This window comes from Mustela putorius, unplaced genomic scaffold (genome assembly GCF_011764305.1).
Source record: "Mustela putorius furo isolate JIRA1106 unplaced genomic scaffold, ASM1176430v1.1 tig00003912_pilon_pilon_pilon, whole genome shotgun sequence".
Classification (NCBI taxonomy): Eukaryota; Metazoa; Chordata; class Mammalia; order Carnivora; family Mustelidae; genus Mustela; species Mustela putorius.
The window spans coordinates 79,742-90,389 of NW_025422059.1; the positions used below are offsets into that span (position 1 = coordinate 79,742).

A 10,648-nucleotide genomic window follows, 5' to 3' on the forward strand; every position below is an offset into this window, starting at 1 on the left:
CATTTTAACAATGTTAATTATTACCATTCATAAATATGAGCTATCTTTCCATTTGTGTCTTCTTCAATTTCTTTATCAATGTCATAGTTTATGGAGTACAGATCTTTCATCTTCTTAGTTAAATCTATTCCGAAGTATTTTATTATTTCTGATGCTATTGTGAATTATATTGTTTTCATTATTTTTTCAGATAGTTCATGATTAGAGTGTTAAAATGCTCCTATCTTGTGCTTACATTGGCAGCACATAATGTTTTTTCTTTAATGGATTTTTAAAATTATTCTTTTAAACTTTTTATAAACATATAATGTGTCGTTATCCCTAGGGGTACAGGTCTGTGAATCACCAGGTTTACACATTTCACAGCACTCACCATCACTCACCATAGCACCTGCCCTCCCCAATGTCCATACCCCCACTGTCCTCTCCCAACACACCTCCCCCCAGCAACCCTCAGTCTGTTTTGTGAGACTCAGTCTTTTATGGTTTGTCTCCCTCCCAATCCCATCTTCTTTTATTTTTCTTTTCGTACGCCCGAAACCGCCTATGTTGCATCTCCACTTCATCATATCAGGGAGATCATATGATAGTTGTCTTTCTCAGATAGATTTATTTCGCCAAGCATAATACCCTCTAGTTCCAACCACGTCATCACAAATGGCAGGATTTCGTTTCTTTTGATGGCTGAATAGTATTCCATTGTACATATATACCACATCTTATTTATTGATTCATCTGTTGAAGGACATTTAGGATCTTTCCATAGTTTAACTATTGTGGACATTGCTGCTATAAACATTTGGGTGCATGTGCCCCTTCAGAATGCCACGTTTGTATCCATAGGGTATATACCCAGTACTACAAGCACTGGGTCATAGGGTAGTTCTATTTTCAGCTTTTTCAGGCACCTCCACGCCAGAGTGGTTGCACCAGCTTGCATTCCCACGTACAGTGTAGGAGTGTTGCCCTTTCTCCACATCCTCGCCAGCATCTGTCATTGACTGACTTGTTCCTTTTAGCCATTCTGAAAGGTGTGAGGTGGTATCTCATTCTGGTTTTGCTTTGTATTTCCCTGATGCTGAGTGATGTGGAGCATTTTTTCATGTGTCTGTTGGCCATTTGGATGTATTCTTTGCAGAAATGTCTGTTCATGTCCTCTGCCCATTTCTTCATTGGATTATTTGGACTTAGGGTGTTGAGTTTGATAAGCTCATTATAGATTTTGGATACTGGCCCTTTATCTGGTATGTCATTTGCAAATATCTTCTCCCAGATAACTTCTGACAGTCATCTTTTGGCTTTGTTAACTGTTTCCTTTGCTGTGCAAAAGCTTTGAGATCTGATGAAATCCCAAGAGTTCATTCCTGCCCTTGCTTCCCTTGCCTTTGGCGATGTTCCTAGGAGGAATTTGCTGCTGCTGAGGAGACACGGGGTTTAAGGGGAAGGAGTGGGGACAGTCCCCCAGAGCTCCCTATTCAGTGCAGGGGCGGTGTGCAGGGATCCTGTCACCTCTCCTTTCCTGTGGGGAAAGCACTGGCCTAGTTCGTGATTCCGCCTGAGCGCCAGAGTAAAAGGCCAAGCGATGCCTACACCGGGAGAGGGTAGTGTGCATAGAGTGCCATCCTAGGCTACGCACGCTACTGCACGGTTGTGGCTATGTCTGTTTAGTTCAGCCTGGCACAGTGAACCCAGGACTCGAACAGGGAGCCCGGGAAAGCAAGGCCCAAGAGGCACCAGCTCTCCCGCAGCTCTTCTTCCCTGAAGCGACTGAAGCCTTGCTGAGGAAGCAGCGGCGAAGTGCTGTTCGCTCCAAGCCAAAGCTTCTGCGAAAGCACAGCATTCTTGAGAAATGTTCTGCGGGCTGCTGCTGCTTGCCTGAGCCCAGTCTCACGGTGGGAGAAACCCGCATACAGCGAAAACCTCTTAGCCTGGGCATCTCCCCTGGGAAAGCACAGCATTCGTTGGGAAATCAGAGTTGGGTTTGGGGATGCTGCTGCTGCTTGCCTGAGCTAGTCTCTGCAGCACTGTGGAAGATACCCGAATGGAGCGAAATACTCTTTGCCCTAGCATCCCCTCTGCCTGAGAGAGAAGCATGGTCACACACGTCTGTCACCGCACTCCCCAGGAGCAAGTGTGGGGAAGCAGAGCACCCCGCCCCCAGGGAAGAGAAGGAGCCATTGGCCTTGGGGTTGGAAAATGCTCGGGAAGCAGGATCGCCTGCCATGGCATGAACAGCAGGCCTGTGGCAAGACAAGTGTCTCCTGCTCCCTGTGCGGAGTGATGGAAGCCTGGCTGCTAAGGAGTTATGAGGGGACGACTAGGGCAGGGACGTGTACTCCACTCTGAGGAAGGAGTCTGGGCAGAAGGCAGGCCTGTCCTGTGCCTCTGGTCCGAAGGGGACAGCAACTCCTTGGCCACCTGTCCCAAGGGCAGACGGGCTTGCCACCAGGTGCCACGGTGGAAGATACCCGCATGGAGCGAAATACTCTTTGCCCTGCATCCCCTCTGCCTGAAAGAGAAGAGTGGTTGCACAGGTCTGTCACCGTGCTCCCCAGGAGCAAGTGTGGGGAAGGCACAGCACTCGGCCCCGGGAGTAGAGAAGGAGCCGCTGGCCTTGGGGTCAGGAAAATAGAACAGCCACATGCAGATAAATGAAATTGGACCATTTCCTTACACCATACATGAAAATAGACTGGAAATGGATGAAGAAGCATAATGTGAGAAAGGAATCCACCAAAATCCTTGAGGAGAGAACAGGTAGCAACCTCTTTGACCTCAGCAGCAGCAACTTCTTCCTAGGAACATCGCCAAAGGCAAGGGAAACAAGGGCAAGAATGAACTCTTGGGATTTCATCAGATCAAAAAGCTTTTGCACAGCAAAGGAAACAGTTAACAAAGCCAAAAGATGACTGTCAGAAGTTATCTGGGAGAAGATATTTGCAAATGACATACCAGATAAATGGCCAGTATCCAAAATCTATAATGAGCTTATCAAACTCAACACCCTAAGTCCAAATAATCCAATGAAGAAATGGGCAGAGGACATGAACAGACATTTCTGCAAAGAATACATCCAAATGGCCAACAGACACATGAAAAAATGCTCCACATCACTCAGCATCAGGGAAATACAAAGCAAAACCAGAATGAGATACCACCTCACACCTTTCAGAATGGCTAAAAGGAACAAGTCAGTCAATGACAGATGCTGGCAACCCTCCTACACTGTACGTGGGAATGCAAGCTGCTGCAACCACTCTGGAAAACAGCGTGGAGGTGCCTCAAAAAGCTGAAAATAGAACTACCCTATGACCCAGTGCTTGTAGTACCTGGTATATACACTACAGATACAAACGTGGCATTCTGAAGGGGCACATGCACCCAAATGTTTATAGCAGCAATGTCACAATAGTTAAACTATGGAAAGAACCTAAATGTCCTTCAACAGATGAATCAATAAATAAGATGTGGTATATATGTACAATGGAATACTATGCAGCCATCAAAGGAAACGAAATCCTGCCAATTGTGATGACGTGGATGGAAGTATAGGGTATTTTGCTTGGCGAAATAAATCAATCTGAGAAAGACTACTATCATATGATCTCCCTGATATGATGAAGTGGAGATGCAACATAGGCGGTTTTGGGCGTACGAAAAGATAAGTAAAAGAAAATGGGATTGGGAGGGAGACAAACCATAAAAGACTGAATCTCACAAAACAGACTGAGGGTTGCTGGGGGGAGGTGTGTTGGGAGAGGACAGTGGGGGTATGGACATTGGGGAGGGCAGGTGCTATGGTGAGTGATGGTGAGTGCTGTGAAATGTGTAAACCTGGTGATTCACAGACCTGTACCCCTAGGGATAAAAACACATTATATGTTTATAAAAAATTTACAAAAATAATTTAAAAAATTCATTAAAGAAAAACACATATTGCAAACCCAGAGCTAATCTCATATTCAATCAAAAACGTTTGAAAGTTTTCCCCTTAAACATCAAAAAAAGACAAGTGTGTCCACTTTCACTACTCTCATTTGACATAGTACTGGATGTCCTAGCCAGAGAAACAAGGAACACAAAGAAATAAGAGACTCCAAAAAAAAAAACAAAAAAAAAGGAAGAAGTAAAATTCTTTTTTTGGATTACATGAACTTACATGTTAAAAAATCCTAAAAACTTCACAAAATTTTGAATAAACAAATTTAGTAAAGCTGCCAAATACAAGATCAATATATTAAAGACAAGAATTTTGTTTAGTTTCATTTTTTTTTTTAATATGGAATGCTTCTCAGTTTTTCATGACATCGTTGTTCAGTGATCACGCTAATCTTCTCTGCATCATTCCAATTTTAGTATATGTGCTGCCAAAGTAAGCACAAGACAGGAGCATTTTAACACTTTAATGATGAACTATCTGAAAAAATAATGAAAACAATATAATTCACTATAGCATCAAAAATAATAAAATACTTCGGAATAGATTTAACTAAGAAGATGAAAGATCTGTACTCCATAAACTATGACATTGATAAAGAAATTGAAGAAGACACAAATGGAAAGATAGCTCATATTTATGAATGGTAATAATTAACATTGTTAAAATGTCCATACTACCGAAAACCATCTGTAAATCAAATTCGTATCAAAAATCCAATGGTAGGGGCTCCTGGGTGGCTCAGTGGGTTAAGCCGCTGCCTTCGGCTCAGGTCATGATCCCAGAGTCCTGGGATCGAGCCCCGCATCAGGCTCTCTGCTCAGCAGGAAGCCTGCTTCCTCTTCTCTCTCTGCCTGCCTCTCTGCCTGCTTGTCATCTCTCACTCTCAAATAAATTAATTAAAAACCTTAAAAAAATCCAATATTATTTTTTTACAGAAGTAATTAAAGAATCCTAAAATTTATATGAGACCATAAAAGCCAACAAATAATCAAAGCAGTTCTGAGAAAGAATGAAGAAGAAAAATTACACTTCTTGATTTGAAACTATACTACAAAGCCCTCATGCTCAAAACAATAAAGTATACTGGCATAAAAATAGACCAATAAACAAGTAGAACAGAATTGAGAGTCCAGAAATAAATCCTTTCATACAGTCACCTAATATTTGACAGGGGCCAACATATGTAATGGGTAAAGATAGTCTGTTCAATAAATGATATTTAAAGCTGAATAGTCACATAAACAGTATGAAACTGGAACCTTATATCACTCATAAGTCTTAACTTGAAATAGATTAAAGACTTAAAGGTGATGCATGAAACTAAATTTCCTAAAGGAAAACATAGGAAAAATTCTCCTTGACATTGGTCTTGCCAATAGTTTTTTGGATACCAGACCTAAAACACAAGCAAAAAAAGCAAAAATAAATAAATGGTATTACATCAAACTAAAGTTTCTGCATTGCCAAAAAAAAAAAAGAGAGAGAGAGAATGAAAACACAATCCACAGAATGTAAGAAAATACTTACAAATCTTATATCTGAAAAGAGGTAAATAACCAACAGATACAAATAGAAAAAAATATATAATTTAAAAAATAGCAAAAGGATCTCAATAGAATTTTTTTTCCAAAAAAGTTATATAAATGACCAACAGGAGCATTAAAAAGTGCTCAACGTAAAAAACTCAGGGCAAAGTCATTATGTTGTTGTTGTTGTTTACCTCTGAAAAACACAGCAAGTTATTACTTCCTATTAGAATATATACTACCAAATAATTGAAACTAACAAATTTTGGTAAATATTGGGGAAAATGGGAAACTTATGCACTGTGATAGGGATATAAATTTGTATGGAAACAGTATGGAGATTATTCATATTATTAAAAGTAAAATTACCATATGATTCAGTAATCCCACTTCTAGGTATATATCTAAAGGAAACGAAGTCACTGTTCAAAGACATATCTGCACTCATGTTTATTATAAAATTATTAACTCTAAGCAAGAGATGGAAATAACTTCAGTATTCATTAATGGATGAATGAATAAAAGAAGTATGGTAAATATATACTATGGAATACTACTTAACCATGAAAAATTAAGAAATACTGCCATTTACAACAGCATGGATGGATCTTGAAGGTATTATACTAAGTGAAATATTTCAAAGATTTTATATATATTTTTTAATTTATGTATTATGATATCCCTTACATACAGAATCTGAGGAAAAGGCAAACTAATGGAAACTTAGAATTGAGTTGACAAGGAGTGAACCTGGGGTGGAGTAAGGTGGTCAAAGGGGGCAAACTTGCAAGTATAATGTGAAAAATTTCTGGGGATCTAATGTACAGCATGATGATCATAGTTAAGAAAATATACATACTTTTTTTTATTGTGCTTCCCTTTATTAAACTTTGCATATATCACATTCTTACAAGTTGAAAGTTTATAGCAATCTTGTATAAGAGAGGTCTGCTGCCACCATTTTTCTAACAACATTTGTTCATTTTGTGTCTCTCTGTCACATGTTGGTAATTCTTGCAATATTTCAAGTTTTTTCGTTATTATTGTACTTGTTATGGTGATCTGTGATCAGTAATTATCACCCACTGAAAACTCAGAACTAGTTTACTTAAGGTATATACATTGTTTTTCTTTAAAAACATAATGCTTTTGAACAGTACAGTATAGTGTTTATTTTTTATATGCACTGGGAAACATAATTTTTTATATGCACTGGGAAACCAAAAAATAAAAATAATTTGACTTAGTTTATTGAGATAATCACTTTATTGAGGCAGTCTGGAACCAAACCCACAAGACCTCTGAAGTTTATCTCTACTATACTATATACATAAAAGTTGCTAAGAGAGTAGATCTTAAAATTCCTTATGATACATGCATAAAAAACAGTGGCAACTATACGAAATAGTAGATGTATTAACATTTTTATGTAGATTATATTGCAATAAAGATTTATACCAATTTATCAAATTGTACAAAATTTACACAATGTTAAAAGTTTGCAATGTTATAAGAAATAATTTCTTAAATTTACAAATTATAATATGTCGATTTTTTTTCAATAAAGCTGAAAAAACTTTTTGTAGAATTAATCTATTTTTCAAAAAAGGAAGTAAGGAAGTAGAAACTGCAACTAACTCTGAAATAATAGAATATAAAATCCATTTTCGTTATATACACTGTGACAAAAACTATTACTTAGTTTACAAAGAAGGAGTACTTATGAAGCATGAAGGATGGTCTATAAATAAGGCTGAAAGAGCTCAGTTTTAAGGTTTAAATTTAAAATCTTCTTTTGAAATACTAAACTGACCACCCAGGTTTCCAAACATAAATGTCTTAACTGCATGAATTTATTTCATACAACTCTATAATCTAGTTTCATAAGAAAGCAGCATGCAAATTTTGAATAAGACAGACTTGCTTAAGTTTCTTCATGTTCAACAGTAAAGGATACCTCCCTAAAAATAAATAGAAGAAAAATCAGCATATTTATTATGATAATTATTATTCATAATGAGATTCATATTGAATTAGGGAATACATATCCTCAGAGGGGGTAAAGTAAAATGAAATTTATTTTGGTAAATGTGTCTTTGAATAGTCAATACAATGCCTCAATATAAATGAATATTACCATTTTGAACAATTTAATTACTATTATTAGAATTATTATAAGTATAAAAATAGCTATCATTTTAGCATGGAATATGAGACTCTCATGCTCCATGCTTCATCACATCCACACAACAACTCTGCATAATAAGTATTATCATCACCATTTCATGGGTGAAAAAACTGAGGCTAACACATTTAGATAACTGGTTTATGATTACATGGCTAGTAAAGATGCATCACACTAATTTAGGCTTTATGATTTCAGAATTGTACTCTTTCCACTGCACATTCTATTACTCCATAAATACTTGGCCTGTTTTCATTTAGTTCTTTAATTTTATTCATGTGGTGATGGCTTAAAGCTTCCTTTAAAGGAAGCTTAAAAAATTCATTTAACCAAAAGCTCCCAAGAATTAAAAATGTCATGGATCTAATGTAGACATGGATATCATTAGTTAATGGGTAACTATATATTTTCCACTCTAGGGAGATAACAATCAGAGTATTTTTCTAAGTTTTAGTCTCTGAGTGTTCAAAAGGACTTTGTTAAAATAGAAATATTTAGACAAAGGTGATCAAAAGTCTGGATCAGGTCACCTTAAGATAAATATTAGGAAACTGAGGAAACAAATGGAGATTTGAACACTGAGCTATGATATAATGAATGGTTTCAAGTATTTAGTAGAGTATAGAAAAGCCCTTGAAAGCCTGGTCTTAGCCTAGCATTGCAGCTTCAGGGATTTCTGTCTATCTATCATCTATCTATCTAGATATAAATTTGAAAACTTTTTTAACATAAAGATTTTGAGAAATAGAACATAATCAGCACCATAGAAGATCTGTTTATGATAACAACCAAGCCCCTCCTCCCAGTTTGTTAATATTCTCTCTTATTTAATGTAACATTGTGCAAATAGACCACTACTGATCTGCCGTTATGAATGAAATAGCTATAATCAGCGGTTTGCATATCCTGGTGAAAATATTCATTTAGTTCCATGTTGTATTTCTAGGAATGGACCAAATTTTTATTTTTATTTTTAAGTTTTCTAAATATTGTCCAACTTACCGCAAATGTTTTTATTATGGGCACTTTCATTCTTTCACATTCTTGCAAGACAATTTTACTGTTGCCCAATATGGTAAGTGTGTAATAGTATCTCATTTTAGGTTTTAATTCATTTTTAATTTAATTTAATTTAATTCCAGATTCATAAGAAAGATAAACAGTTTTGATATATGAGTGGCCATTTGGATTACCCTTTCTGTAAAGTACATGCTCAAATCTTTTGATATCTTAACATTGTGTCATACTGACTTCTTTAATAGTAGATATTCTGAATGAACTTTTAGCGGTGCAGGTCTTCTCTATTTTATTTTGAACTTGTTTTCATTTCAAAATCTTTATATTTATTTTCATAATCTGCTTTTATTTTGCTTTGTCTGTTATCTATCTATCTATCTATCTATCTATTTATTTGCAAGCAAGAGAGAGCGAGCAAGTGAGAGTGCCAGGAGGGATAGAAAAAGAAGGGAAAAGAATCTTAAGCAGGCTCCAGGCTCAGCACAGAGCCCAACTCTGGGCTCTATTTCACAACCCTGAAATCATGACCTGAGCCAAAATGAAAGAAATAAAATAAAATTAAGGTGTTAAAAAAAAGGAGAAAGAATTGGAGGTTTAATTAAGTGAGCCACACAAGCACCCCTGTGGTATCTTAAATTAGCTGTCATATCTTTAAAGTTCTAGAGTATCCATTTGGTTCATTTATAAAACCTTTCTCAATATCATTTTTAGTTTCAGTTTTTTGTTCAATTTGCTTCCCCTCCCATTTCTTTGAGCAGAGTAATCAAGCCATTTTACAATCTTTATTGATCATTTTAACATCATACTTAAACCCATTTTGTCTATCAAATCTTGTTAATGGTTTTTCTTTGTGTGCTTTGTTCCATTTTCCTACGTTCAAGACATTATATTTGAAACTCTTATTGAGAAGGGATAATTAAGAGCTATAATAATGGTATGGTCCTCCTTGGCAGATTTTCTCTTATATCTGAGACTCTACAAGACAATCATACTCCAAATTCAGTGATTGACTTTCTCAGTTTACACAGAAGGCAAGGTAGGCTATAGTCTTATTTCTGCTTCTCCTTGTGCTTTGGGGATCTCAACTTAAATTTGGGTTTTACCAAAGTCCTCAAATTTCATTGCTGCTGGATTTTGAATTTTGTTTCTCTAGTATCAGGAGTCTATTAACAACACAGCTCAGTGTGTTTTAGCAGTTTCAAATGCTCTCATAACTAAAATGGCTTCAGGGCATATATCTCTAGGCTCTCATTGTATTTCGTATTTTGGCCCAGTAATCCCACACTTAATTTTTATAATCATTCTGATATTTCTAATTTTAAAAGCTATTTTGTCTGGATTTTTAGTTGTCTTAAGTAGGAGTTTTTAGATCACCATTACTAGAAGCAACAACAAATATACATGAAAATATCTGCAGTAGTTTATCACATCTTTATTGCTTTGAACTTCCATAAGCTGAGGCATCCTTCTCTAATCACTTAGGCAAACTCCAATTTACCCTTTAAAACAACACAAGAATTGCTTCATTTAAGAACATGTTCAGGGATGACTCTTCCCCACTGTTCTTACCAACATTCCCACACACTCTTTGCTACCCACACCCTGTTTATGAAGTTTCATTAGGTATATCAGCATGACCAGAATTTTGCTCTATTGTATTTTTGTCCTTTAGAGCTTTAATTAAATATGAATTCCATAGAAAGTCTGTCCCTTTTCTTTCAAACCTGGGTTAGTTATTTCTTCTCATTCTGTGTCAGAAGTTACTTTATTAAAGAAACTTATAGCTCTATTGTGACTTTGGAGCCTTTACAGTTTTTTGACTGGAAAAATCACCCATTCCTGGGATTTTTACGCAGCTCCCTAGCTGATATTATTCAGAAATCTGTTCAAAACAGACTTTTTAAGGAAGTTAAAAAACCTCTTTTCAGTTAAAAAACCTCTTCTCAATCACTGCTCTTTTTAAAATGTGCTTATTTAGTT

The 10,648-nt window shown here is 36.4% G+C and overlaps 1 non-coding gene across 1 annotated transcript; it reads right to left on the reverse strand.

The window, feature by feature from the left end:
• Nucleotides 1–4,273: 4,273 nt before the first annotated feature.
• LOC123388835 lies at nucleotides 4,274–4,380 on the reverse strand. Its single transcript, XR_006603343.1, has one exon. It is a non-coding gene; the product is annotated as a U6 spliceosomal RNA (small nuclear RNA).
• Nucleotides 4,381–10,648: the final 6,268 nt, after the last annotated feature.